Source organism: Anomaloglossus baeobatrachus, chromosome 2 (genome assembly GCF_048569485.1).
Source record: "Anomaloglossus baeobatrachus isolate aAnoBae1 chromosome 2, aAnoBae1.hap1, whole genome shotgun sequence".
NCBI lineage: Eukaryota > Metazoa > Chordata > Amphibia > Anura > Aromobatidae > Anomaloglossus > Anomaloglossus baeobatrachus.
In genome coordinates, this window is record NC_134354.1 from 419833375 (window position 1) to 419859565 (window position 26191).

The following is a 26191-nucleotide window of genomic DNA, read 5'->3' on the forward strand; positions in this document are numbered from 1 at the left end:
TGTTTTCATTTGTTTTGACACTAAAAGATAAAAGTTTGTGATCTGAAAAAATATTGGTTAAAACTTCACATTTCGTAGGTATTATTTTGTCTGAACCAAAGATAAAATCTATCCTGGAGCTACAAATAGCATTGCTCCAGGTGAAACCGGCGTCCTCCGGGCTACCTCTATTACACTCTTTATATACATCAATTAATCTGGCGTCTTTTATGATGTTACTTAGTATTCCCGAGGTTTTGTCATAATTTCTACTTACAGAACTGGAACGCCGGTTTTCACCTTTTAAAACACAATTAAAATCGCCTGCCAAAATAAAAGGTTCAGAATTATTAATAAATAAAGGTAAAAGCTCTAACATTTCAGTTCTCTCATTTTTATCAGGTGACCCATAAAAATTTAAAAACTGCCATCTTTTACCATGTATAAAAGCTTTAACCAATAAAATGCGACCTGGTAAAATTTCCTGGATAAAATCAATTAAAACATCCCCTTTAAAAAGTATAGCGACCCCTGCTGATCCTATGGCATTAGACCCTGACCAGACGGATGGCCCATGTTTCCACTCTTCCTTATATTTTTGATAAGACATCTTATTTGGGATGTTACACTCCTGTAAAAAGAACACTGATGCAGTAAGGCATGTTAAAAAATTTAAAAGGGCGGTTCTTCTTATTTTAGTTTTTATGCCTCTTACATTAAGAGAAATACCTTTCAGCTCTGCCATCATAAAAAAAGGTTAGTGGGTTAGTAAGAGCAAGAAGTTTACCTATCCGAGGAGCCCGATCAGACCACCGAATTTGCGCTCTCGCTCTCAATCGATCCGACCGTAATGAGCGACTCCGTGGAGGAGGAAAGACTACCACTTGGAAAAGAACCCGACACTACATCGGCGTAGCTCGGAGGGCTGACAGGCACCACGCGCTGGGTCTCCATTGGCTGATCGTTTAGGTCTGTATCAGGTGGGTCCCCTTGAGGCTCCGCCACACCCCCCTGACCTAAGGAAGGTCGTCTTACAGTGGGGGGTTGTGCACATGGCAGAGCCTCTGAGTCCCCGGAGGCAGCAAGGTCCCGAACCCCACCCGAAGGGACAGGGTCCAGGACCCCAGGAGGGGGCCCAGCGTCCACAACCCCTTCCGGAGACGTGTCCATCTGTTCCCCACAAACTGCCCCCACAGAACTATCTTTCTTCTTTTTTCGGGAAACCACTGACCAGTCACCACCCTCGGTATTAGGAGACCCAGACTGCGTGTGGGACTCGGTGTCGACCTTTTGTCGCTCCCTCTTGGTCTTACCGACGGTACCTTTTTGATCTTTCTCAGCCCTCCTTTTGCCTTCCCTGTGGTCATGTAGCCAGCTCTTGTGGTCAGATTTTTTACCCGTCACAGCCTCGGAGGAGCCACCGTCAGGTGGCACACTCTCGCCACCTCCTGAGGCTCCGGGTTGTCGTTCCTCCTCCTGATGGGTGGTCCGATCTGATGGCTCCTGTCCGGATGTGTTGGGCTTTCCCCTCTGCTCCTCCTCCCGGAACCTGTGAGGACATGAAAAATAAAAATGACCAGGGGTCTGACAAAAACTGCATTTTTTTTCCTTTTTACAATCTTTTGTTTCATGATCCTGAGCAGCACAATTCCTACATGTTGACTTACAATGCTCTTTAGCATGGCCATACTTTCCACAGATCCTACAATAAGCGGGCATACCAGAAAAATAAAAATCCCCATTTGTTTGTCCTATCTTGAACCGGGCGGGTGGGAGCTGCACCCCACCCGGTACGTAAGGATTCCTTACACATTTAACTAAAAATTTCCATTTAGATGTCCATATATTAAATTCATTTAAAATCTTACCAACACACTTAACACTCTTGAAATAAATAGCTAAAAAGGACATGATTTCAGGAGCAGTAACAAAAGGTGAGAATATTTTTACAACAACCATTTTTACCTCATCCAGGACGTGCTCGATAACCTGGATCCCATTTAACACTGGATCATCTTCAACCTGTCTTACCCTGTTCAATACATCTCTGAAAATCCCTTCTCCTGTGAACGTAACATCATAGTCTCCACGTCTGGGGTAGTCCTGGATGGACAAAATTTCTTCCTTCCTCACATGGAGAAGTTTCTCGAGCACGTCCTGGACTACATACCCCAAATTCCTAGAATCGGAACCACCATCCGTAAAGTGGACCCGGATGGTATTTTTCAGCCTCGCAAAGGGAGGCACGAGGTTGGGGTCAACCTCCATGGAAAAACGCAACAAATGCAAATTGCCGCCACTTGCAACCTGCGCACCCAGAGTTCTGTACAAAGAACACCTGAGCACTGGGGGGGATCGCAACCCGTTACCCTGGGACTAATCCCTCTCCCCAAAAGCAACAGGCAGTTGAAGCCCACCGAAGTGGACGATCCTGCCAGGCCAAGGAGAGGGGTACCCGAGTGCCCAAAAACTAGGATCTCCTGCCTGAAAAGCACTTGATCCTAGCCAAAAGGCCGAGAAGCGATAACCAGAATTGGTTTGGGCCTCGAGTGGCACCCTGGCCTATGCCGGACACATCTTAGGGAGAGAGAGCGAGAGGGAGACAAACCCACGCCTACAGAAGACATTTTGTCACTCAAGCCAACCCTTGAAAAGGCTGCTTTGCAGAGCAAAAACAAGAAGAATAGTGCGTTTTGCAGTCGCCGCCCACTGCAAGGAATCTGAATAACTCCTCCTTTAGGGCGCAAGCAACTCCCCTCCCCCTTGCAGTCTTTCCAATTCACGATACAAAAAGACGGACAGGACAGGTTGCCTGACTTTCCGTCACTGCCACCCTTTGCCATCCTTACCCGTAGAAAGCCCTTTCATCATCCCCAAACCCTAATCTTTTCCCTTTCCTTCCCAGCCCCCAAACCCTGCCCTCTGTACCCTTCTCACCAACCGCATTTCTTCTCCTGTCATCCCCCTACCACCCGGGAAAAAAAGAACTTGCCCCCTCCTTCCACTAGCCCACCCTCCCACCCAAAGAACAACTTCTGCTGCGCAGCTTGTTTTCTAGGCAGCAGCGCTATTGTGATGTCAGCGGGGGCATTGTGACAAGCCGCCAGTGTTCCGTCTCTTCATGTTGTGCACAGTTCAAACGGAAAATACATCAACAGGCGACTACAGAAAAGCTTACTAACAAAGGTTAGAGGGGGGCTTTCTCAGAGGGCTTTTTACAGTTTTTCTATTCCCAATTAGCCGTTTAAGTGTACTTATTGAAAGTAGTAATTCTTTCATAGGCCGCCCTTTCTTAGTATTTGACGTTCCTTATATTGCGGATGCCAATTCTAGATCTTATCACACCTGTGGTCACTGCAGCAGCAGCAGGTGAATCCACTTTGTCCAAAAGGGATCTATTCCATTCAATTGCAAATGATCTAGATAAGACGGAGAACAAGATACTGCAGCAAGGGACATAGTCGAGTTGGTCAGGTTGAGTGGTGATGAGTTTGCTAATTGGATGAATAAAGAAAGTAAAAAGTGTGAACGATAAAAAACAAAAGGAGGAAGTGTGAAAAGTGAATGGGCCAAATTGAGGTGCATATGAAGACGTATGCTTTCTTCCAATTCATTAAATCGGGCTAATATGAATCAGGTGAATTGAGTTCTGCTTTTGGAAACTGGGTTAAGAAGGGGTGCACCGGTCCTGGAGGTACTGCAATACCAGGTCAATGCGTGGAGTGGACAGAGCAAGCTCTTTTTCCATCTCCCTGTTCTAAAAATCCATTTAATATATGGTCCCCAGATAGGGGACGTATCAGATATTAAACTGATAAGAACAGATTTTTTTTTTTTTTTTTTTTTTGAAGGATGAGTTTGAAAATAATAAAGTGACCGCCTCTCGTTGCCCAGGTAACCATCCGTCACAAGAGGGCTATGACATCCTACGATGCACACTCCCCCAAGGCCAGCAGTTGTGCAATACCTTGGCACCTTACAGCACCAACCAAGGTAGTACCCTCCCAAACTACACTTGATCTTAGCCAAAAGGCCGAGAAGCGATAACCAGAATTGGTTTGGGCCTCGAGTGGCACCCTGGCCTATGCCGGACACATCTTAGGGAGAGAGAGCGAGAGGGAGACAAACCCACGCCTACAGAAGACATTTTGTCACCCAAGCCAACCCTTGAAAAGGCTGCTTTGCAGAGCAAAAACAAGAAGAATGGTGCGTTTTGCAGTCGCCGCCCACTGCAAGGAATCTGAATAACTCCTCCTTTAGGGCGCAAGCAACTCCCCTCCCCCTTGCAGTCTTTCCAATTCACGATACAAAAAGACGGACAGGACAGGTTGCCTGACTTTCCGTCACTGCCACCCTTTGCCATCCTTACCCGTAGAAAGCCCTTTCATCATCCCCAAACCCTAATCTTTTCCCTTTCCTTCCCAGCCCCCAAACCCTGCCCTCTGTACCCTTCTCACCACCCGCATTTCTTCTCCTGTCATCCCCCTACCACCCGGGAAAAAAAGAACTTGCCCCCTCCTTCCACTAGCCCACCCTCCCACCCAAAGAACAACTTCTGCTGCGCAGCTTGTTTTCTAGGCAGCAGCGCTATTGTGATGTCAGCGGGGGCATTGTGACAAGCCGCCAGTGTTCCGTCTCTTCATGTTGTGCACAGTTCAAACGGAAAATACATCAACAGGCGACTACAGAAAAGCTTACTAACAAAGGTTAGAGGGGGGCTTTCTCAGAGGGCTTTTTACAGTTTTTCTATTCCCAATTAGCCGTTTAAGTGTACTTATTGAAAGTAGTAATTCTTTCATAGGCCGCCCTTTCTTAGTATTTGACGTTCCTTATATTGCGGATGCCAATTCTAGATCTTATCACACCTGTGGTCACTGCAGCAGCAGCAGGTGAATCCACTTTGTCCAAAAGGGATCTATTCCATTCAATTGCAAATGATCTAGATAAGACGGAGAACAAGATACTGCAGCAAGGGACATAGTCGAGTTGGTCAGGTTGAGTGGTGATGAGTTTGCTATTTGGATGAATAAAGAAAGTAAAAAGTGTGAACGATAAAAAACAAAAGGAGGAAGTGTGAAAAGTGAATGGGCCAAATTGAGGTGCATATGAAGACGTATGCTTTCTTCCAATTCATTAAATCGGGCTAAGATGAATCAGGTGAATTGAGTTCTGCTTTTGGAAACAGGGTTAAGAAGGGGTGCACCGGTCCTGGAGGTACTGCAATACCAGGTCAATGCGTGGAGTGGACAGAGCAAGCTCTTTTTCCATCTCCCTGTTCTAAAAATCCATTTAATATATGGTCCCCAGATAGGGGACGTATCAGATATTAAACTGATAAGAACAGATTTTTTTTTTTTTTTTGAAGGATGAGTTTGAAAATAATAAAGTGACCGTCTCTCGTTGCCCAGGTAACCGTCCGTCACAAGAGGGCTATGACATCCTACGATGCACACTCCCCCAAGGCCAGCAGTTGTGCAATACCCTGGCACCTTACAGCACCAACCAAGGTAGGACCCTCCCAAACTACACTTGATCTTAGCCAAAAGGCCGAGAAGCGATAACCAGAATTGGTTTGGGCCTCGAGTGGCACCCTGGCCTATGCCGGACACATCTTAGGGAGAGAGAGCGAGAGGGAGACAAACCCACGCCTACAGAAGACATTTTGTCACCCAAGCCAACCCTTGAAAAGGCTGCTTTGCAGAGCAAAAACAAGAAGAATGGTGCGTTTTGCAGTCGCCGCCCACTGCAAGGAATCTGAATAACTCCTCCTTTAGGGCGCAAGCAACTCCCCTCCCCCTTGCAGTCTTTCCAATTCACGATACAAAAAGACGGACAGGACAGGCTGCCTGACTTTCCGTCACTGCCACCCTTTGCCATCCTTACCCGTAGAAAGCCCTTTCATCATCCCCAAACCCTAATCTTTTCCCTTTCCTTCCCAGCCCCCAAACCCTGCCCTCTGTACCCTTCTCACCACCCGCATTTCTTCTCCTGTCATCCCCCTACCACCCGGGAAAAAAAGAACTTGCCCCCTCCTTCCACTAGCCCACCCTCCCACCCAAAGAACAACTTCTGCTGCGCAGCTTGTTTTCTAGGCAGCAGCGCTATTGTGATGTCAGCGGGGGCATTGTGACAAGCCTCCAGTGTTCCGTCTCTTCATGTTGTGCACAGTTCAAACGGAAAATACATCAACAGGCGACTACAGAAAAGCTTACTAACAAAGGTTAGAGGGGGGCTTTCTCAGAGGGCTTTTTACAGTTTTTCTATTCCCAATTAGCCGTTTAAGTGTACTTATTGAAAGTAGTAATTCTTTCATAGGCCGCCCTTTCTTAGTATTTGACGTTCCTTATATTGCGGATGCCAATTCTAGATCTTATCACACCTGTGGTCACTGCAGCAGCAGCAGGTGAATCCACTTTGTCCAAAAGGGATCTATTCCATTCAATTGCAAATGATCTAGATAAGACGGAGAACAAGATACTGCAGCAAGGGACATAGTCGAGTTGGTCAGGTTGAGTGGTGATGAGTTTGCTATTTGGATGAATAAAGAAAGTAAAAAGTGTGAACGATAAAAAACAAAAGGAGGAAGTGTGAAAAGTGAATGGGCCAAATTGAGGTGCATATGAAGACGTATGCTTTCTTCCAATTCATTAAATCGGGCTAATATGAATCAGGTGAATTGAGTTCTGCTTTTGGAAACTGGGTTAAGAAGGGGTGCACCGGTCCTGGAGGTACTGCAATACCAGGTCAATGCGTGGAGTGGACAGAGCAAGCTCTTTTTCCATCTCCCTGTTCTAAAAATCCATTTAATATATGGTCCCCAGATAGGGGACGTATCAGATATTAAACTGATAAGAACAGATTTTTTTTTTTTTTTTTTTTTTGAAGGATGAGTTTGAAAATAAAAAAGTGACCGCCTCTCGTTGCCCAGGTAACCGTCCGTCACAAGAGGGCTATGACATCCTACGATGCACACTCCCCCAAGGCCAGCAGTTGTGCAATACCCTGGCACCTTTCAGCACCAACCAAGGTAGTACCCTCCCAAACTACACTTGATCTTAGCCAAAAGGCCGAGAAGCGATAACCAGAATTGGTTTGGGCCTCGAGTGGCACCCTGGCCTATGCCGTTCACAACTTAGGGAGAGAGAGCGAGAGGGAGACAAACCCACGCCTACAGAAGACATTTTGTCACCCAAGCCAACCCTTGAAAAGGCTGCTTTGCAGAGCAAAAACAAGAAGAATGGTGCGTTTTGCAGTCGCCGCCCACTGCAAGGAATCTGAATAACTCCTCCTTTAGGGCGCAAGCAACTCCCCTCCCCCTTGCAGTCTTTCCAATTCACGATACAAAAAGACGGACAGGACAGGTTGCCTGACTTTCCGTCACTGCCACCCTTTGCCATCCTTACCCGTAGAAAGCCCTTTCATCATCCCCAAACCCTAATCTTTTCCCTTTCCTTCCCAGCCCCCAAACCCTGCCCTCTGTACCCTTCTCACCACCCGCATTTCTTCTCCTGTCATCCCCCTACCACCCGGGAAAAAAAGAACTTGCCCCCTCCTTCCACTAGCCCACCCTCCCACCCAAAGAACAACTTCTGCTGCGCAGCTTGTTTTCTAGGCAGCAGCGCTATTGTGATGTCAGCGGGGGCATTGTGACAAGCCGCCAGTGTTCCGTCTCTTCATGTTGTGCACAGTTCAAACGGAAAATACATCAACAAGCGACTACAGAAAAGCTTACTAACAAAGGTTAGAGGGGGGCTTTCTCAGAGGGCTTTTTACAGTTTTTCTATTCCCAATTAGCCGTTTAAGTGTACTTATTGAAAGTAGTAATTCTTTCATAGGCCGCCCTTTCTTAGTATTTGACGTTCCTTATATTGCGGATGCCAATTCTAGATCTTATCACACCTGTGGTCACTGCAGCAGCAGCAGGTGAATCCACTTTGTCCAAAAGGGATCTATTCCATTCAATTGCAAATGATCTAGATAAGACGGAGAACAAGATACTGCAGCAAGGGACATAGTCGAGTTGGTCAGGTTGAGTGGTGATGAGTTTGCTATTTGGATGAATAAAGAAAGTAAAAAGTGTGAACGATAAAAAACAAAAGGAGGAAGTGTGAAAAGTGAATGGGCCAAATTGAGGTGCATATGAAGACGTATGCTTTCTTCCAATTCATTAAATCGGGCTAATATGAATCAGGTGAATTGAGTTCTGCTTTTGGAAACTGGGTTAAGAAGGGGTGCACCGGTCCTGGAGGTACTGCAATACCAGGTCAATGCGTGGAGTGGACAGAGCAAGCTCTTTTTCCATCTCCCTGTTCTAAAAATCCATTTAATATATGATCCCCAGATAGGGGACGTATCAGATATTAAACTGATAAGAACAGATGAGATTACATCCGCAAATTTCAGAAAACGGTCATCGGCCACCACACAAAAGCGCAGTGCCGCAGGTGATCGCCTCCCGAGCCCAGGAACCACCAGCCATAAGGGGACGTAAGCACCAAAAGGCGCAACAATCCCCGAGGCCGGCGGTTGTGCAAGCCCGGGCCCCTCCCAGCCAAGACCAAGGCAAACCCAATGAAGGGACTACACTTGATCTTAGCCAAAAGGCCGAGAAGCGATAACCAGAATTGGTTTGGGCCTCGAGTGGCACCCTGGCCTATGCCGGACACATCTTAGGGAGAGAGAGCGAGAGGGAGACAAACCCACGCCTACAGAAGACATTTTGTCACCCAAGCCAACCCTTGAAAAGGCTGCTTTGCAGAGCATAAACAAGAAGAATGGTGCATTTTGCAGTCGCCGCCCACTGCAAGGAATCTGAATAACTCCTCCTTTAGGGCGCAAGCAACTCCCCTCCCCCTTGCAGTCTTTCCAATTCACGATACATAAGCAAGAAACCTGTGGACAAAAAAGCGCATAGGGTCTTACCCTGATAACAGGGGGTGTAATGAGAGTAATCCTACTCACCTATTGGAGTTGTGAAAGGCACAACTCCTGTAACCGCATATGTTGATCAAAGGCAGCAGCACCCCGAATGGCAGATAACAGAGAGAATAGCGGAAATGGGTTTTAAAAACCGCGCCAGAGATCCAGATGTAAACTTGATCAATGTATACTTTATTTCGGCATAGGTCTACGCGTTTCTGGGGTCTCAGCCCCCTTCTTCAGGACCAGCAAGCACAAGATACAAAGAATCTGCAGAGTACCATGTATGCAGACAATATATACCCAGTGGAAAATCAAAAGAACCGCCCTCAAAAGAAAAAAATCGGCGGGAAAAAAACACATCCACCCCTGCAAGGAGTGACGTGGTCCGATGAAAAAAACAAGAAAATGAACTGTATAAATAGCGACATTCTCTTTGTTGATAAAATGACCGATGTCAAACAAAATTAATTAAAATAATTAACAAGAAAAAATACGTCATTGTTGAATAAAAAGATATATATAACCATACATATATATGTGTTTATTTGTGTCCCAGAATATATTGGCAATTATACTGCGGTGAGAGGGTAAAGAACCCACACCTAATTTTGGCCATCACTCTTCTTGAAGACCAGAAATTGTGAAGCGGTGAGTCCACACAGCCAGAACGGTGTGCGGTAGAAAGTTCATGATTTAATGAAAAGTGAACCACCATAAAAAAGAGGTTAATAATGAAAAAAAATATATATATAAAAGTAAGAAAAATAGGAGAAAAAAAGGAAAAAACCATTCCAATATTAAATTAAATACGGAATGGATATTGGTGTAAAAAAACATATCTCATAGACAGATTAAATAATGAGCGCAAATGCACCCAATGCAAATAACCCCGCATATACATAAAAATTGTATCCTACAAAATATCTCTATGTGTAGTGATCCATATATAGAGGGGTTAGTTTAATGAAAAATTAATTAAAACGGCCAATGTATCAAGCCGAAAAAACAGGTGTATATATTTATGTGAAGAACTAATCAAAATACTATTAAAAAGTGTAGTGGATATGAAAAAAACCCGTAAATAAAAGAAACAGAAGAAGAGATTTAAGAGTGAATAGATTACAGGAGCGTGGGAAAAAAAACCACTACGCGTGCGTATAATAACATGAGAGATAGGGGTGAAGAGAGTTCAGAAGCGTGGGAAAAACCACAGTACGCATGTGTTAGATCAAAGGCAAGGAGCCGGTGCATTGAATAGACCAATAATTAGAACTAGGGTGAACAGAGTTCATAGTATAAAGAGAACTTAGGAGAAGGAGGAAATGAACAGACAGGAACCCAGATAATGGATTATAGATACCGTGCAGAGAAAACACATATATATCTATATATGATGGACCTAAACAATGATCCCGTTTACTAAATTTATAGACTAACCGGCAAGGAGTTTATCAGAAGGAATAATTATCCATCTAGAAAAATTACTAAATTAAGATCACAATGCAGGAACCCTTTGAAACTATGAATAGAATATTGTAAAATATTGTGAATGATGTTTTGGAACTATGAATAAAAATATTGTAAAAATATTGTAAAAATATATATAGACAATAAATATGAATTATAATATATAAATAGTAGTTATCCTTCTGGGCAACAACTGGCCTCTAATGTTATAGGACGTTAAATAGATAACATAAAATATGTCATATATAGTATGACCAGTAAAATGTGAAGGACTTATCCATAAAAAATATAAAAATAGAAACTAACATAACATGGATGATGATCAAGTATAAATAGCTAAAATTACAACATTATTCAAACACAATAAAAACAGTAAAAACATAAAACACTATTATAAAAACAGTAATATAAATAAATTATTCATGAAAGATGTCCGTTATTTCGTTAAGACCCCTTGGTTTAAGAGTATCAAGCTTGTATATCCAGAAAGTTTCTTTCCTATTCAGCACCTCCATACGGTTATGGACATATGGAGGAATATGTTCTATAGGGGTCACTTTAATCCTAGTAGCCTTTTTATGTTGCAAATTAATATGCCTAGACAGACCATGCAACATAAATCCAACCTTAATGTTGTGTCTATGTGAGTTGATACGGTTATGAAGCGGCTGTATCGTCCTGCCAATATACTTCTTGTCACATTCGCATTCTATAAGATAAATAACATGATCTGTCTGGCAAGTGAGATGACTTTTAATGTTAAATTCCACCCCTCCTGAATTGAGGCCGAATTGTAACCTCCCATGTTGTATATCATTGCAGCATAAACACTTCTTCATGCCACATTTATAGACCCCTATCGGTCTATCAGACATAGTGATAGGAAGAATCTCTTTTAGCCTGCTTGGGGCTAATATGTTTTTTAACGTGGGCGCTCTCCGATAAATGATCCCAGGAGTAGCCGGCAAGGCTCCCCTTAGGTAGGGATCATTCCGAAGAACACTCCAATGTCTTCGGATGATATTTTTAATAAACTCACCGTCCTTACTATAAGTAGTAAGGAAGTGTGAGGAAAAATCATTCCCGGGATCAGGACCATTTTCCACCACAGGATTAACACTCCGTATAGTCAATTCACTTTGGCTCAGATCCTTGTTCACCTGATATGCCCTCTTGATTAGCGATGGGGGGTACTTTTTATCTAGAAACCTATTTTTAAGAACCATAGCCTGTTCCTTGTAGTCACTATCGAGGGTGCAATTCCTCCTCACCCTCTGAAATTGATTCCTGGGCACATTGATAAGCCACTTGTTGTAGTGGCTGCTCGTAAAATCAATGTACCCATTGCTGTCGACCTTTTTGAAAAAGGTTTTAGTATAAATCGTTCCTCCGTCATGTGTAATGGTGAGATCCAAGAAATCAATAGATCCCCTTTCTATCGTGGGTGTAAATGTTAGACCCCAATCATTATTTGTAATACATTTCAGAAAGTCGTGTAGGTTTCTACCTGAATCATCCCATATAATGAACAAGTCATCGATGTACCTTTTGTACACGACGACATGTCTAAAAAGATCGGAGGAATAAATGTGTGACAACTCAAACAGACCCATGAATAGATTTGCGAAAATAGGTGCAGCCCTCGAGCCCATCGCTGTGCCACAGCGTTGATGGTACAATATATCTTGAAAAGTAAAGAAGTTATTCTTCAGAATGAACTTCATACCCTCCAGCAAAAACTTTTTCTGTGGAATAGGCAGTCTTTCATCGACTTCTAGGAATTGTCGGAAGCATTCCAGCCCCAATTCATGTCGGATATTAGTATAAAGAGCGGCAATATCAAGTGTGATAAAAACATATGAGTCCAACCAACTCACATCTTTAATAGTATTAATAAGATGCGTGGAATCCCTCAGGTAACTCCTGAGATTAATAACATGTGGTCTCATTACCTGATCCATGTATGCAGCAAGATTCTCAGTTAAAGACCCAATCCCTGATATGATGGGTCTGCCTGGGGGATTATGGAGGCATTTATGTATTTTGGGTAGATGATAATAAAACGCTACCCTCGGATTCTTTACTTCTAGGAATTTGCTCTCGTGTTTATTTAAAACCCCCAGAGCAATAGCCCTCTGTATCAGGGCACGGTATTCCTGTACAGACTGATTATAAGTAGTCATATCCGTCACCTCATAATGGAGGGGGTTGGACAAATTCCTTAGAGCCTCTTGGATATATGCACTTCTGTCCTGTATTACAATCCCCCCTCCTTTGTCAGCATTTTTAATTATAAGAGAAGTGTTATTTTTTAGTGTCATCAGAGCGCATCTCTCTTCTCTGGTAAGATTAATTCCTGAGGGAGAATTATTATTCTGCAATTCCTTGAAATCTTCCAGTACAAGATCATTGAAGGTCTTAATATGGTGTCCCTTACTCTGGAGTGGATAAAATGCTGATTTTAATCTCAGATCAGTATGTTGGAAATTGTCCTGTACTGTATTCTCATTCTGGGGACTGTATTTATTAATCTGGAAATGACGAGTCAATGTCAATTTCCTAATGAACCTTTGAAAGTCAAGATATAGATCAAAGTCATTGGCAGATTTAGTAGGACAAAAGGATAGTCCTTTTCTAAGTACGCTGGTTTCTATTTTAGATAAGGTATAGCTGGAGAGGTTAAAAATGCCCGTCATATTGTCTTTCATTATTTTTTCTTTTCTTTTTTGCTGGATCCTGGTGCCAGCCCTGGTTCCTCTGTAGGATTTTTTCTTTTTTCCCCCCTTGGTGTGAGAAAACAAGAAATGCTGGGCTGAGTGCCCCTGACCCTGGGTAAAAAAGGCACGCAGGAATCATTCTTGGAGGTATTGTCCACTAAAATAGTGGTCTCCTTTGAACGATCAGTCACACCTTCTCCTGGAATAGTAGAGGTGGAAATCGTTAAGGCCTCCTGTGAGAAAGGTAAAGGAATGTAGTCCTCATGTGTGGACAGGTCTAAAAGATCAGTAAAGGCTTTATCAGATGATACATCACCTGGAGGAGGGGAATCCACTGGCATATGATCAGAAATAAACTCTCTATTGTTTCTAATTTTTTCTATTTGGACCCTGAGTGACTCTAGTTGTCTCCTAGTGTCCTCAAAATCCCTGGGTTTAACAGTGGACCTAGCAGGATTAGTGGCCAAAATGATAGGGGGAGGTGTAACCACAGTGTTCTCAGTAACCACCACATTTTCTGAGAACACCTCATTAGGAGCTGAAATGGTAACCTGATCTTTGGGAGGGGGTACCTGTGCTGTCTTGGAGGACAGAGGTATTAAGGGGCCCTCCCTAGAAAGATCAGCAGTAACCCTTTTAGGAAAAGAGTCTGATTTCTTTCTATGGAATTTACTGTTAACGAAATTCCTAGAATTGTTGGTAGAACTAGGCCTCCGACCGACCGTTCTTCTAGGTCCCTCTGATGTATCAGGACCCTTACCATTATTAGGAATCATATCTAATCTATCCCGTTGCAACTTCCTTGATTTCCTATAGATACAATCTTGCTCAATCTGAGTCAATTTAGTATTGATATCAGAATTGAGTATTTTAAATTCCGGGTGCATATCATATTTAGTCATTTCTATATACAGTTCATTAATACGGGCTGTAGTTTCACTCGCAATAGTGCTCCTTTTCTTATAGAGGCATTGTAACATGCCATGCATACATTTCCATAAAATGTCATTCCATTCTAATGTAAAGTCAGTATCCAAAGGAAAAGGAGAGTCCTGTTTAATTCTCAAGCCCCTCGGGCACAGTTTTTCTTCTATATAAATCGTGAGAAAACGGGCATCAAGCCCAAATCGTAATTCCTCCTTTAGTAAGTCCTCTAAACGCAGAAACATACTTTTCATAGTTTTAGTGTCCTCATCCGAATAAACATCCGGCAAAACGAGGTCCAAGTCAGGATAATGAACTTTAGGTGCACCTACTGTTTGTAGAATCAGTTTCTCTCTATTCGATATTCGGTTGTTGAAATATTCCATTTCCTTAGACCGGAGGAGGGACCCTCTGCTGCTGTACCACAGGAAAAAGTGAACCGGTATCCCAGATTCAAAGGTAATTTATAAGCAAGAAACCTGTGGACAAAAAAGCGCATAGGGTCTTACCCTGATAACAGGGGGTGTAATGAGAGTAATCCTACTCACCTATTGGAGTTGTGAAAGGCACAACTCCTGTAACCGCATATGTTGATCAAAGGCAGCAGCACCCCGAATGGCAGATAACAGAGAGAATAGCGGAAATGGGTTTTAAAAACCGCGCCAGAGATCCAGATGTAAACTTGATCAATGTATACTTTATTTCGGCATAGGTCTACGCGTTTCTGGGGTCTCAGCCCCCTTCTTCAGGACCAGCAAGCACAAGATACAAAGAATCTGCAGAGTACCATGTATGCAGACAATATATACCCAGTGGAAAATCAAAAGAACCGCCCTCAAAAGAAAAAAATCGGCGGGAAAAAAACACATCCACCCCTGCAAGGAGTGACGTGGTCCGATGAAAAAAACAAGAAAATGAACTGTATAAATAGCGACATTCTCTTTGTTGATAAAATGACCGATGTCAAACAAAATTAATTAAAATAATTAACAAGAAAAAATACGTCATTGTTGAATAAAAAAATATATATAACCATACATATATATGTGTTTATTTGTGTCCCAGAATATATTGGCAATTATACTGCGGTGAGAGGGTAAAGAACCCACACCTAATTTTGGCCATCACTCTTCTTGAAGACAAGAAATTGTGAAGCGGTGAGTCCACACAGCCAGAACGGTGTGCGGTAGAAAGTTCATGATTTAATGAAAAGTGAACCACCATAAAAAAGAGGTTAATAATGAAAAAAAATATATATATAAAAGTAAGAAAAATAGGAGAAAAAAAGGAAAAAACCATTCCAATATTAAATTAAATACGGAATGGATATTGGTGTAAAAAAACATATCTCATAGACAGATTAAATAATGAGCGCAAATGCACCCAATGCAAATAACCCCGCATATACATAAAAATTGTATCCTACAAAATATCTCTATGTGTAGTGATCCATATATAGAGGGGTTAGTTTAATGAAAAATTAATTAAAACGGCCAATGTATCAAGCCGAAAAAACAGGTGTATATATTTATGTGAAGAACTAATCAAAATACTATTAAAAAGTGTAGTGGATATGAAAAAAACCCGTAAATAAAAGAAACAGAAGAAGAGATTTAAGAGTGAATAGATTACAGGAGCGTGGGAAAAAAAACCACTACGCGTGCGTATAATAACATGAGAGATAGGGGTGAAGAGAGTTCAGAAGCGTGGGAAAAACCACAGTACGCATGTGTTAGATCAAAGGCAAGGAGCCGGTGCATTGAATAGACCAATAATTAGAACTAGGGTGAACAGAGTTCATAGTATAAAGAGAACTTAGGAGAAGGAGGAAATGAACAGACAGGAACCCAGATAATGGATTATAGATACCGTGCAGAGAAAACACATATATATCTATATATGATGGACCTAAACAATGATCCCGTTTACTAAATTTTTAGACTAACCGGCAAGGAGTTTATCAGAAGGAATAATTATCCATCTAGAAAAATTACTAAATTAAGATCACAATGCAGGAACCCTTTGAAACTATGAATAGAATATTGTAAAATATTGTGAATGATGTTTTGGAACTATGAATAAAAATATTGTAAAAATATTGTAAAAATATATATAGACAATAAATATGAATTATAATATATAAATAGTAGTTATCCTTCTGGGCAACAACTGGCCTCTAATGTTATAGGACGTTAAATAGATAACATAAAATATGTCATATATAGTATGACCAGTAAAATGTGAAGGACTTATCCATAAAAAATATAAAAATAGAAACTAACATAACATGGATGATGATCAAGTATAAATAGCTAAAATTACAACATTATTCAAACACAATAAAAACAGTAAAAACATAATTTTGTTTGACATCGGTCATTTTATCAACAAAGAGAATGTCGCTATTTATACAGTTCATTTTCTTGTTTTTTTCATCGGACCACGTCACTCCTTGCAGGGGTGGATGTGTTTTTTTTCCCGCCGATTTTTTTCTTTTGAGGGCGGTTCTTTTGATTTTCCACTGGGTATATATTGTCTGCATACATGGTACTCTGCAGATTCTTTGTATCTTGTGCTTGCTGGTCCTGAAGAAGGGGGCTGAGACCCCAGAAACGCGTAGACCTATGCCGAAATAAAGTATACATTGATCAAGTTTACATCTGGATCTCTGGCGCGGTTTTTAAAACCCATTTCCGCTATTCTCTCTGTTATCTGCCATTCGGGGTGCTGCTGCCTTTGATCAACATATGCGGTTACAGGAGTTGTGCCTTTCACAACTCCAATAGGTGAGTAGGATTACTCTCATTACACCCCCTGTTATCAGGGTAAGACCCTATGCGCTTTTTTGTCCACAGGTTTCTTGCTTATAAATTACCTTTGAATCTGGGATACCGGTTCACTTTTTCCTGTGGTACAGCAGCAGAGGGTCCCTCCTCCGGTCTAAGGAAATGGAATATTTCAACAACCGAATATCGAATAGAGAGAAACTGATTCTACAAACAGTAGGTGCACCTAAAGTTCATTATCCTGACTTGGACCTCGTTTTGCCGGATGTTTATTCGGATGAGGACACTAAAACTATGAAAAGTATGTTTCTGCGTTTAGAGGACTTACTAAAGGAGGAATTACGATTTGGGCTTGATGCCCGTTTTCTCACGATTTATATAGAAGAAAAACTGTGCCCGAGGGGCTTGAGAATTAAACAGGACTCTCCTTTTCCTTTGGATACTGACTTTACATTAGAATGGAATGACATTTTATGGAAATGTATGCATGGCATGTTACAATGCCTCTATAAGAAAAGGAGCACTATTGCGAGTGAAACTACAGCCCGTATTAATGAACTGTATATAGAAATGACTAAATATGATATGCACCCGGAATTTAAAATACTCAATTCTGATATCAATACTAAATTGACTCAGATTGAGCAAGATTGTATCTATAGGAAATCAAGGAAGTTGCAACGGGATAGATTAGATATGATTCCTAATAATGGTAAGGGTCCTGATACATCAGAGGGACCTAGAAGAACGGTCGGTCGGAGGCCTAGTTCTACCAACAATTCTAGGAATTTCGTTAACAGTAAATTCCATAGAAAGAAATCAGACTCTTTTCCTAAAAGGGTTACTGTTGATCTTTCTAGGGAGGGCCCCTTAATACCTCTGTCCTCCAAGACAGCACAGGTACCCCCTCCCAAAGATCAGGTTACCATTTCAGCTCCTAATGAGGTGTTCTCAGAAAATGTGGTGGTTACTGAGAACACTGTGGTTACACCTCCCCCTATCATTTTGGCCACTAATCCTGCTAGGTCCACTGTTAAACCCAGGGATTTTGAGGACACTAGGAGACAACTAGAGTCACTCAGGGTCCAAATAGAAAAAATTAGAAACAATAGAGAGTTTATTTCTGATCATATGCCAGTGGATTCCCCTCCTCCAGGTGATGTATCATCTGATAAAGCCTTTACTGATCTTTTAGACCTGTCCACACATGAGGACTACATTCCTTTACCTTTCTCACAGGAGGCCTTAACGATTTCCACCTCTACTATTCCAGGAGAAGGTGTGACTGATCGTTCAAAGGAGACCACTATTTTAGTGGACAATACCTCCAAGAATGATTCCTGCGTGCCTTTTTTACCCAGGGTCAGGGGCACTCAGCCCAGCATTTCTTGTTTTCTCACACCAAGGGGGGAAAAAAGAAAAAATCCTACAGAGGAACCAGGGCTGGCACCAGGATCCAGCAAAAAAGAAAAGAAAAAATAATGAAAGACAATATGACGGGCATTTTTAACCTCTCCAGCTATACCTTATCTAAAATAGAAACCAGCGTACTTAGAAAAGGACTATCCTTTTGTCCTACTAAATCTGCCAATGACTTTGATCTATATCTTGACTTTCAAAGGTTCATTAGGAAATTGACATTGACTCGTCATTTCCAGATTAATAAATACAGTCCCCAGAATGAGAATACAGTACAGGACAATTTCCAACATACTGATCTGAGATTAAAATCAGCATTTTATCCACTCCAGAGTAAGGGACACCATATTAAGACCTTCAATGATCTTGTACTGGAAGATTTCAAGGAATTGCAGAATAATAATTCTCCCTCAGGAATTAATCTTACCAGAGAAGAGAGATGCGCTCTGATGACACTAAAAAATAACACTTCTCTTATAATTAAAAATGCTGACAAAGGAGGGGGGATTGTAATACAGGACAGAAGTGCATATATCCAAGAGGCTCTAAGGAATTTGTCCAACCCCCTCCATTATGAGGTGACGGATATGACTACTTATAATCAGTCTGTACAGGAATACCGTGCCCTGATACAGAGGGCTATTGCTCTGGGGGTTTTAAATAAACACGAGAGCAAATTCCTAGAAGTAAAGAATCCGAGGGTAGCGTTTTATTATCATCTACCCAAAATACATAAATGCCTCCATAATCCCCCAGGCAGACCCATCATATCAGGGTGTAATACTTATTCTATATTCTGAGGATTTCGATAGCGTAGGGCAATGACAATCAGAGACGAGTTCCGGGTACAAGATGTTTTATAGTATGTCACCACGGTAGAAACAGAACAAACACAACAATACAATAACACATACAATACTTTCCGGAATAGACGCGCAGGGGATTCCCGGGACCACGCACCGGACTCCCCCAGGGAGACCACCGGAGCGAACCCCTATACAGGGACTGTCCGGCAATCTACCCCGGAAGGCCTAAATGCGCAGCGGCCGGGATAAGGAGCAAGCGGTAAAGTCAATGAGTGTCCGTACGGAAATGTTTATCCAGGATGGTTACGAACCAAAAGAGAACCAGGCGGAGTGCTGACCGAAGATGGTAAACGGAATCCGGGCACAGCCTTAAGAGCCGGGTACAGTCCTGAGACAATCGGTAGGTAGTCCTTTAGGGAAATCCCGAGGCAATCCGGAATAAGCAGCAAACACAGCAGGAGCACACAGCAGGCAGTATACTCAGGCACTGGACTGGGCTGGGAGGCGGCCTTTTAAGCTGCTGGACAGGAAGTAGGGCAACAGAACGGTAACCTCCATGTTAACCGAGGGCAAGGGTAGTCAAAAGAGAACTGGAAAACCTGGAAACCTGACACAGGGATTGGGTCTTTAACTGAGAATCTTGCTGCATACGTGGATCAGGTAATGAGACCACATGTTATTAATCTCAGGAGTTACCTGAGGGATTCCACGCATCTTATTAATACTATTAAAGATGTGAGTTGGTTGGACTCATATGTTTTTATCACACTTGATATTGCCGCTCTTTATACTAATATCCGACATGAATTGGGGCTGGAATGCTTCCGACAATTCCTAGAAGTCGATGAAAGACTGCCTATTCCACAGAAAAAGTTTTTGCTGGAGGGTATGAAGTTCATTCTGAAGAATAACTTCTTTACTTTTCAAGATATATTGTACCATCAATGCTGTGGCACAGCGATGGGCTCGAGGGCTGCACCTATTTTCGCAAATCTATTCATGGGTCTGTTTGAGTTGTCACAGATTTATTCCTCCGATCTTTTTAGACATGTCGTCGTGTACAAAAGGTACATCGATGACTTGTTCATTATATGGGATGATTCAGGTAGAAACCTACACGACTTTCTGAAATGTATTACAAATAATGATTGGGGTCTAACATTTACACCCACGATAGAAAGGGGATCTATTGATTTCTTGGATCTCACCATTACACATGACGGAGGAACGATTTATACTAAAACCTTTTTCAAAAAGGTCGACAGCAATGGGTACATTGATTTTACGAGCAGCCACTACAACAAGTGGCTTATCAATGTGCCCAGGAATCAATTTCAGAGGGTGAGGAGGAATTGCACCCTCGATAGTGACTACAAGGAACAGGCTATGGTTCTTAAAAATAGGTTTCTAGATAAAAAGTACCCCCCATCGCTAATCAAGAGGGCATATCAGGTGAACAAGGATCTGAGCCAAAGTGAATTGACTATACGGAGTGTTAATCCTGTGGTGGAAAATGGTCCTGATCCCGGGAATGATTTTTCCTCACACTTCCTTACTACTTATAGTAAGGACGGTGAGTTTATTAAAAATATCATCCGAAGACATTGGAGTGTTCTTCGGAATGATCCCTACCTAAGGGGAGCCTTGCCGGCTACTCCTGGGATCATTTATCGGAGAGCGCCCACGTTAAAAAACATATTAGCCCCAAGCAGGCTAAAAGAGATTCTTCCTATCACTATGTCTGATAGACCGATAGGGGTCTATAAATGTGGCATGAAGAAGTGTTTATGCTGCAATGATATACAACATGGGAGGTTACAATTCGGCCTCAATTCAGGAGGGGTGGAATTTAACATTAAAAGTCATCTCACTTGCCAGACAGATCATGTTATTTATCTTATAGAATGCGAATGTGACAAGAAGTATATTGGCAGGACGATACAGCCGCTTCATAACCGTATCAACTCACATAGACACAACATTAAGGTTGGATTTATGTTGCATGGTCTGTCTAGGCATATTAATTTGCAACATAAAAAGGCTACTAGGATTAAAGTGACCCCTATAGAACATATTCCTCCATATGTCCATAACCGTATGGAGGTGCTGAATAGGAAAGAAACTTTCTGGATATACAAGCTTGATACTCTTAAACCAAGGGGTCTTAACGAAATAACGGACATCTTTCATGAATAATTTATTTATATTACTGTTTTTATAATAGTGTTTTATGTTTTTACTGTTTTTATTGTGTTTGAATAATGTTGTAATTTTAGCTATTTATACTTGATCATCATCCATGTTATGTTAGTTTCTATTTTTATATTTTTTATGGATAAGTCCTTCACATTTTACTGGTCATACTATATATGACATATTTTATGTTATCTATTTAACGTCCTATAACATTAGAGGCCAGTTGTTGCCCAGAAGGATAACTACTATTTATATATTATAATTCATATTTATTGTCTATATATATTTTTACAATATTTTTACAATATTTTTATTCATAGTTCCAAAACATCATTCACAATATTTTACAATATTCTATTCATAGTTTCAAAGGGTTCCTGCATTGTGATCTTAATTTAGTAATTTTTCTAGATGGATAATTATTCCTTCTGATAAACTCCTTGCCGGTTAGTCTATAAATTTAGTAAACGGGATCATTGTTTAGGTCCATCATATATAGATATATATGTGTTTTCTCTGCACGGTATCTATAATCCATTATCTGGGTTCCTGTCTGTTCATTTCCTCCTTCTCCTAAGTTCTCTTTATACTATGAACTCTGTTCACCCTAGTTCTAATTATTGGTCTATTCAATGCACCGGCTCCTTGCCTTTGATCTAACACATGCGTACTGTGGTTTTTCCCACGCTTCTGAACTCTCTTCACCCCTATCTCTCATGTTATTATACGCACGCGTAGTGGTTTTTTTTCCCACGCTCCTGTAATCTATTCACTCTTAAATCTCTTCTTCTGTTTCTTTTATTTACGGGTTTTTTTCATATCCACTACACTTTTTAATAGTATTTTGATTAGTTCTTCACATAAATATATACACCTGTTTTTTCGGCTTGATACATTGGCCGTTTTAATTAATTTTTCATTAAACTAACCCCTCTATATATGGATCACTACACATAGAGATATTTTGTAGGATACAATTTTTATGTATATGCGGGGTTATTTGCATTGGGTGCATTTGCGCTCATTATTTAATCTGTCTATGAGATATGTTTTTTTACACCAATATCCATTCCGTATTTAATTTAATATTGGAATGGTTTTTTCCTTTTTTTCTCCTATTTTTCTTACTTTTATATATATATTTTTTTTCATTATTAACCTCTTTTTTATGGTGGTTCACTTTTCATTAAATCATGAACTTTCTACCGCACACCGTTCTGGCTGTGTGGACTCACCGCTTCACAATTTCTGGTCTTCAAGAAGAGTGATGGCCAAAATTAGGTGTGGGTTCTTTACCCTCTCACCGCAGTATAATTGCCAATATATTCTGGGACACAAATAAACACATATATATGTATGGTTATATATATTTTTTTATTCAACAATGACGTATTTTTTCTTGTTAATTATTTTAATTAATTTTGTTTGACATCGGTCATTTTATCAACAAAGAGAATGTCGCTATTTATACAGTTCATTTTCTTGTTTTTTTCATCGGACCACGTCACTCCTTGCAGGGGTGGATGTGTTTTTTTCCCGCCGATTTTTTTCTTTTGAGGGCGGTTCTTTTGATTTTCCACTGGGTATATATTGTCTGCATACATGGTACTCTGCAGATTCTTTGTATCTTGTGCTTGCTGGTCCTGAAGAAGGGGGCTGAGACCCCAGAAACGCGTAGACCTATGCCGAAATAAAGTATACATTGATCAAGTTTACATCTGGATCTCTGGCGCGGTTTTTAAAACCCATTTCCGCTATTCTCTCTGTTATCAATTCACGATACAAAAAGACGGACAGGACAGGTTGCCTGACTTTCCGTCACTGCCACCCTTTGCCATCCTTACCCGTAGAAAGCCCTTTCATCATCCCCAAACCCTAATCTTTTCCCTTTCCTTCCCAGCCCCCAAACCCTGCCCTCTGTACCCTTCTCACCACCCGCATTTCTTCTCCTGTCATCCTCCTACCACCCGGGAAAAAAAGAACTTGCCCCCTCCTTCCACTAGCCCACCCTCCCACCCAAAGAACAACTTCTGCTGCGCAGCTTGTTTTCTAGGCAGCAGCGCTATTGTGATGTCAGCGGGGGCATTGTGACAAGCCGCCAGTGTTCCGTCTCTTCATGTTGTGCACAGTTCAAACGGAAAATACATCAACAGGCGACTACAGAAAAGCTTACTAACAAAGGTTAGAGGGGGGCTTTCTCAGAGGGCTTTTTACAGTTTTTCTATTTTCAATTAGCCGTTTAAGTGTACTTATTGAAAGTAGTAATTCTTTCATAGGCCGCCCTTTCTTAGTATTTGACGTTCCTTATATTGCGGATGCCAATTCTAGATCTTATCACACCTGTGGTCACTGCAGCAGCAGCAGGTGAATCCACTTTGTCCAAAAGGGATCTATTCCATTCAATTGCAAATGATCTAGATAAGACGGAGAACAAGATACTGCAGCAAGGGACATAGTCGAGTTGGTCAGGTTGAGTGGTGATGAGTTTGCTATTTGGATGAATAAAGAAAGTAAAAAGTGTGAACGATAAAAAACAAAAGGAGGAAGTGTGAAAAGTGAATGGGCCAAATTGAGGTGCATATGAAGACGTATGCTTTCTTCCAATTCATTAAATCGGGCTAATATGAATCAGGTGAATTGAGTTCTGCTTTTGGAAACTGGGTTAAGAAGGGGTGCACCGGTCCTGGAGGTACTGCAATACCAGGTCAATGCGTGGAGTGGACAGAGCAAGCTCTTTTTCCATCTCCCTGTTCTAAAAATCCATTTAATATATGGTCCCCAGATAGGGGACGTATCAGATATTAAACTGATAAGAACAGATGAGATTACATCCGCAAATTACAGAAAACGGTCATCGGCCACCACACAAAAGCGCAGTGCCGCAGGTGATCGCCTCCCGAGCCCAGGAACCACCAGCCATAAGGGGACGTAAGCATCAAAAGGCGCAACAATCCCCGAGGCCGGCGGTTGTGCAAGCCCGGGCCCCTCCCAGCCAAGACCAAGGCAAACCCAATGAAGGGACTACACTTGATCTTAGCCAAAAGGCCGAGAAGCGATAACCAGAATTGGTTTGGGCCTCGAGTGGCACCCTGGCCTATGCCAGACACATCTTAGGGAGAGAGAGCGAGAGGGAGACAAACCCACACCTACAGAAGACATTTTGTCACCCAAGCCAACCCTTGAAAAGGCTGCTTTGCAGAGCAAAAACAAGAAGAATGGTGCGTTTTGCAGTCGCCGCCCACTGCAAGGAATCTGAATAACTCCTTCTTTAGGGCGCAAGCAACTCCCCTCCCCCTTGCAGTCTTTCCAATTCACGATACAAAAAGACGGACAGGACAGGTTGCCTGACTTTCCGTCACTGCCACCCTTTGCCATCCTTACCCGTAGAAAGCCCTTTCATCATCCCCAAACCCTAATCTTTTCCCTTTCCTTCCCAGCCCCCAAACCCTGCCCTCTGTACCCTTCTCACCACCCGCATTTCTTCTCCTGTCATCCCCCTACCACCCGGGAAAAAAAGAACTTGCCCCCTCCTTCCACTAGCCCACCCTCCCACCCAAAGAACAACTTCTGCTGCGCAGCTTGTCTTCTAGGCAGCAGCGCTATTGTGATGTCAGCGGGGGCATTGTGACAAGCCGCCAGTGTTCCGTCTCTTCATGTTGTGCACAGTTCAAACGGAAAATACATCAACAGGCGACTACAGAAAAGCTTACTAACAAAGGTTAGAGGGGGGCTTTCTCAGAGGGCTTTTTACAGTTTTTCTATTCCCAATTAGCCGTTTAAGTGTACTTATTGAAAGTAGTAATTCTTTCATAGGCCGCCCTTTCTTAGTATTTGACGTTCCTTATATTGCGGATGCCAATTCTAGATCTTATCACACCTGTGGTCACTGCAGCAGCAGCAGGTGAATCCACTTTGTCCAAAAGGGATCTATTCCATTCAATTGCAAATGATCTAGATAAGACGGAGAACAAGATACTGCAGCAAGGGACATAGTCGAGTTGGTCAGGTTGAGTGGTGATGAGTTTGCTATTTGGATGAATAAAGAAAGTAAAAAGTGTGAACGATAAAAAACAAAAGGAGGAAGTGTGAAAAGTGAATGGGCCAAATTGAGGTGCATATGAAGACGTATGCTTTCTTCCAATTCATTAAATCGGGCTAATATGAATCAGGTGAATTGAGTTCTGCTTTTGGAAACTGGGTTAAGAAGGGGTGCACCGGTCCTGGAGGTACTGCAATACCAGGTCAATGCGTGGAGTGGACAGAGCAAGCTCTTTTTCCATCTCCCTGTTCTAAAAATCCATTTAATATATGGTCCCCAGATAGGGGACGTATCAGATATTAAACTGATAAGAACAGATTTTTTTTTTTTGATTTAACAGCATCTTTATTATCATGCACTTCTCAAAAAAAAGTAACAAACCATGTACGGTGCCGCAGCCCCGTACACACAGAAATATACAATCATTCTTACATAGCAATAGAGTACGACGCACTAAACTATACATCACGCTCCTATGCTATCCGTAGCACTCAAGCTGAAAGAAAAAGTTAGACAATAAATAACGACGAACCGGCGATTGGGGGATGGGGGTAGGGGAAAAGGGGATAGGGTGGGGAAATCACAGGCCCGAAGCTTTATTGAAGGACGCACATAAACGGGAAAAGGAGGGAGGGGGCGTGGAAGAGGTTTAGACCTCCTCCTCGGCGCTGTCGTCCGGACTGTCCATGATGGAATAGTCTCTGAGCAGGCTGTGGATCAGCCTGCGGCAGTCCTGGATAGACATCCTCTCCCTCTTCAAGATGAGCCGGTTCCTGGCGACCCATATAGCGTCCTTAAAGCAGTTCATAAGGCGCCAAGCCTCCTGGATGGCTCCAACGGTGTGAGTCCCAGGGAAGAGTCCATAAAGTACGGAATGGTACGATAGGCTCCCTCTGGGGATGGAGTTCCTCAGGTCATCCTCCAGGGCAACCAACA

At 42.1% G+C, this 26191-nt stretch overlaps 5 non-coding genes and 1 pseudogene across 5 annotated transcripts; all 6 read right to left on the reverse strand.

Annotated features, from left to right (window-relative positions):
• Positions 1-3651: 3651 nt before the first annotated feature.
• On the reverse strand, positions 3652-3848 carry LOC142292601 (U2 spliceosomal RNA). Its single transcript, XR_012750737.1, has one exon. It is a non-coding gene; the product is annotated as a U2 spliceosomal RNA (small nuclear RNA).
• A 1323-nt stretch (positions 3849-5171) lies between these two features.
• LOC142292559 (U2 spliceosomal RNA) lies at positions 5172-5362 on the reverse strand. Its single transcript, XR_012750702.1, has one exon. It is a non-coding gene; the product is annotated as a U2 spliceosomal RNA (small nuclear RNA).
• A 1323-nt stretch (positions 5363-6685) lies between these two features.
• On the reverse strand, positions 6686-6881 carry LOC142292620 (U2 spliceosomal RNA). The gene has a single exon (XR_012750749.1). It is a non-coding gene; the product is annotated as a U2 spliceosomal RNA (small nuclear RNA).
• A 1324-nt stretch (positions 6882-8205) lies between these two features.
• Positions 8206-8390, reverse strand: LOC142292612 (U2 spliceosomal RNA). Its single transcript, XR_012750747.1, has one exon. It is a non-coding gene; the product is annotated as a U2 spliceosomal RNA (small nuclear RNA).
• Positions 8391-23883: 15493 nt separating this feature from the next.
• On the reverse strand, positions 23884-24068 carry LOC142292500 (U2 spliceosomal RNA). The gene has a single exon (XR_012750655.1). It is a non-coding gene; the product is annotated as a U2 spliceosomal RNA (small nuclear RNA).
• Positions 24069-25420: 1352 nt separating this feature from the next.
• On the reverse strand, positions 25421-25631 carry LOC142293251 (U2 spliceosomal RNA; annotated as a pseudogene).
• Between the last annotated feature and the right edge of the window lie 560 nt (positions 25632-26191).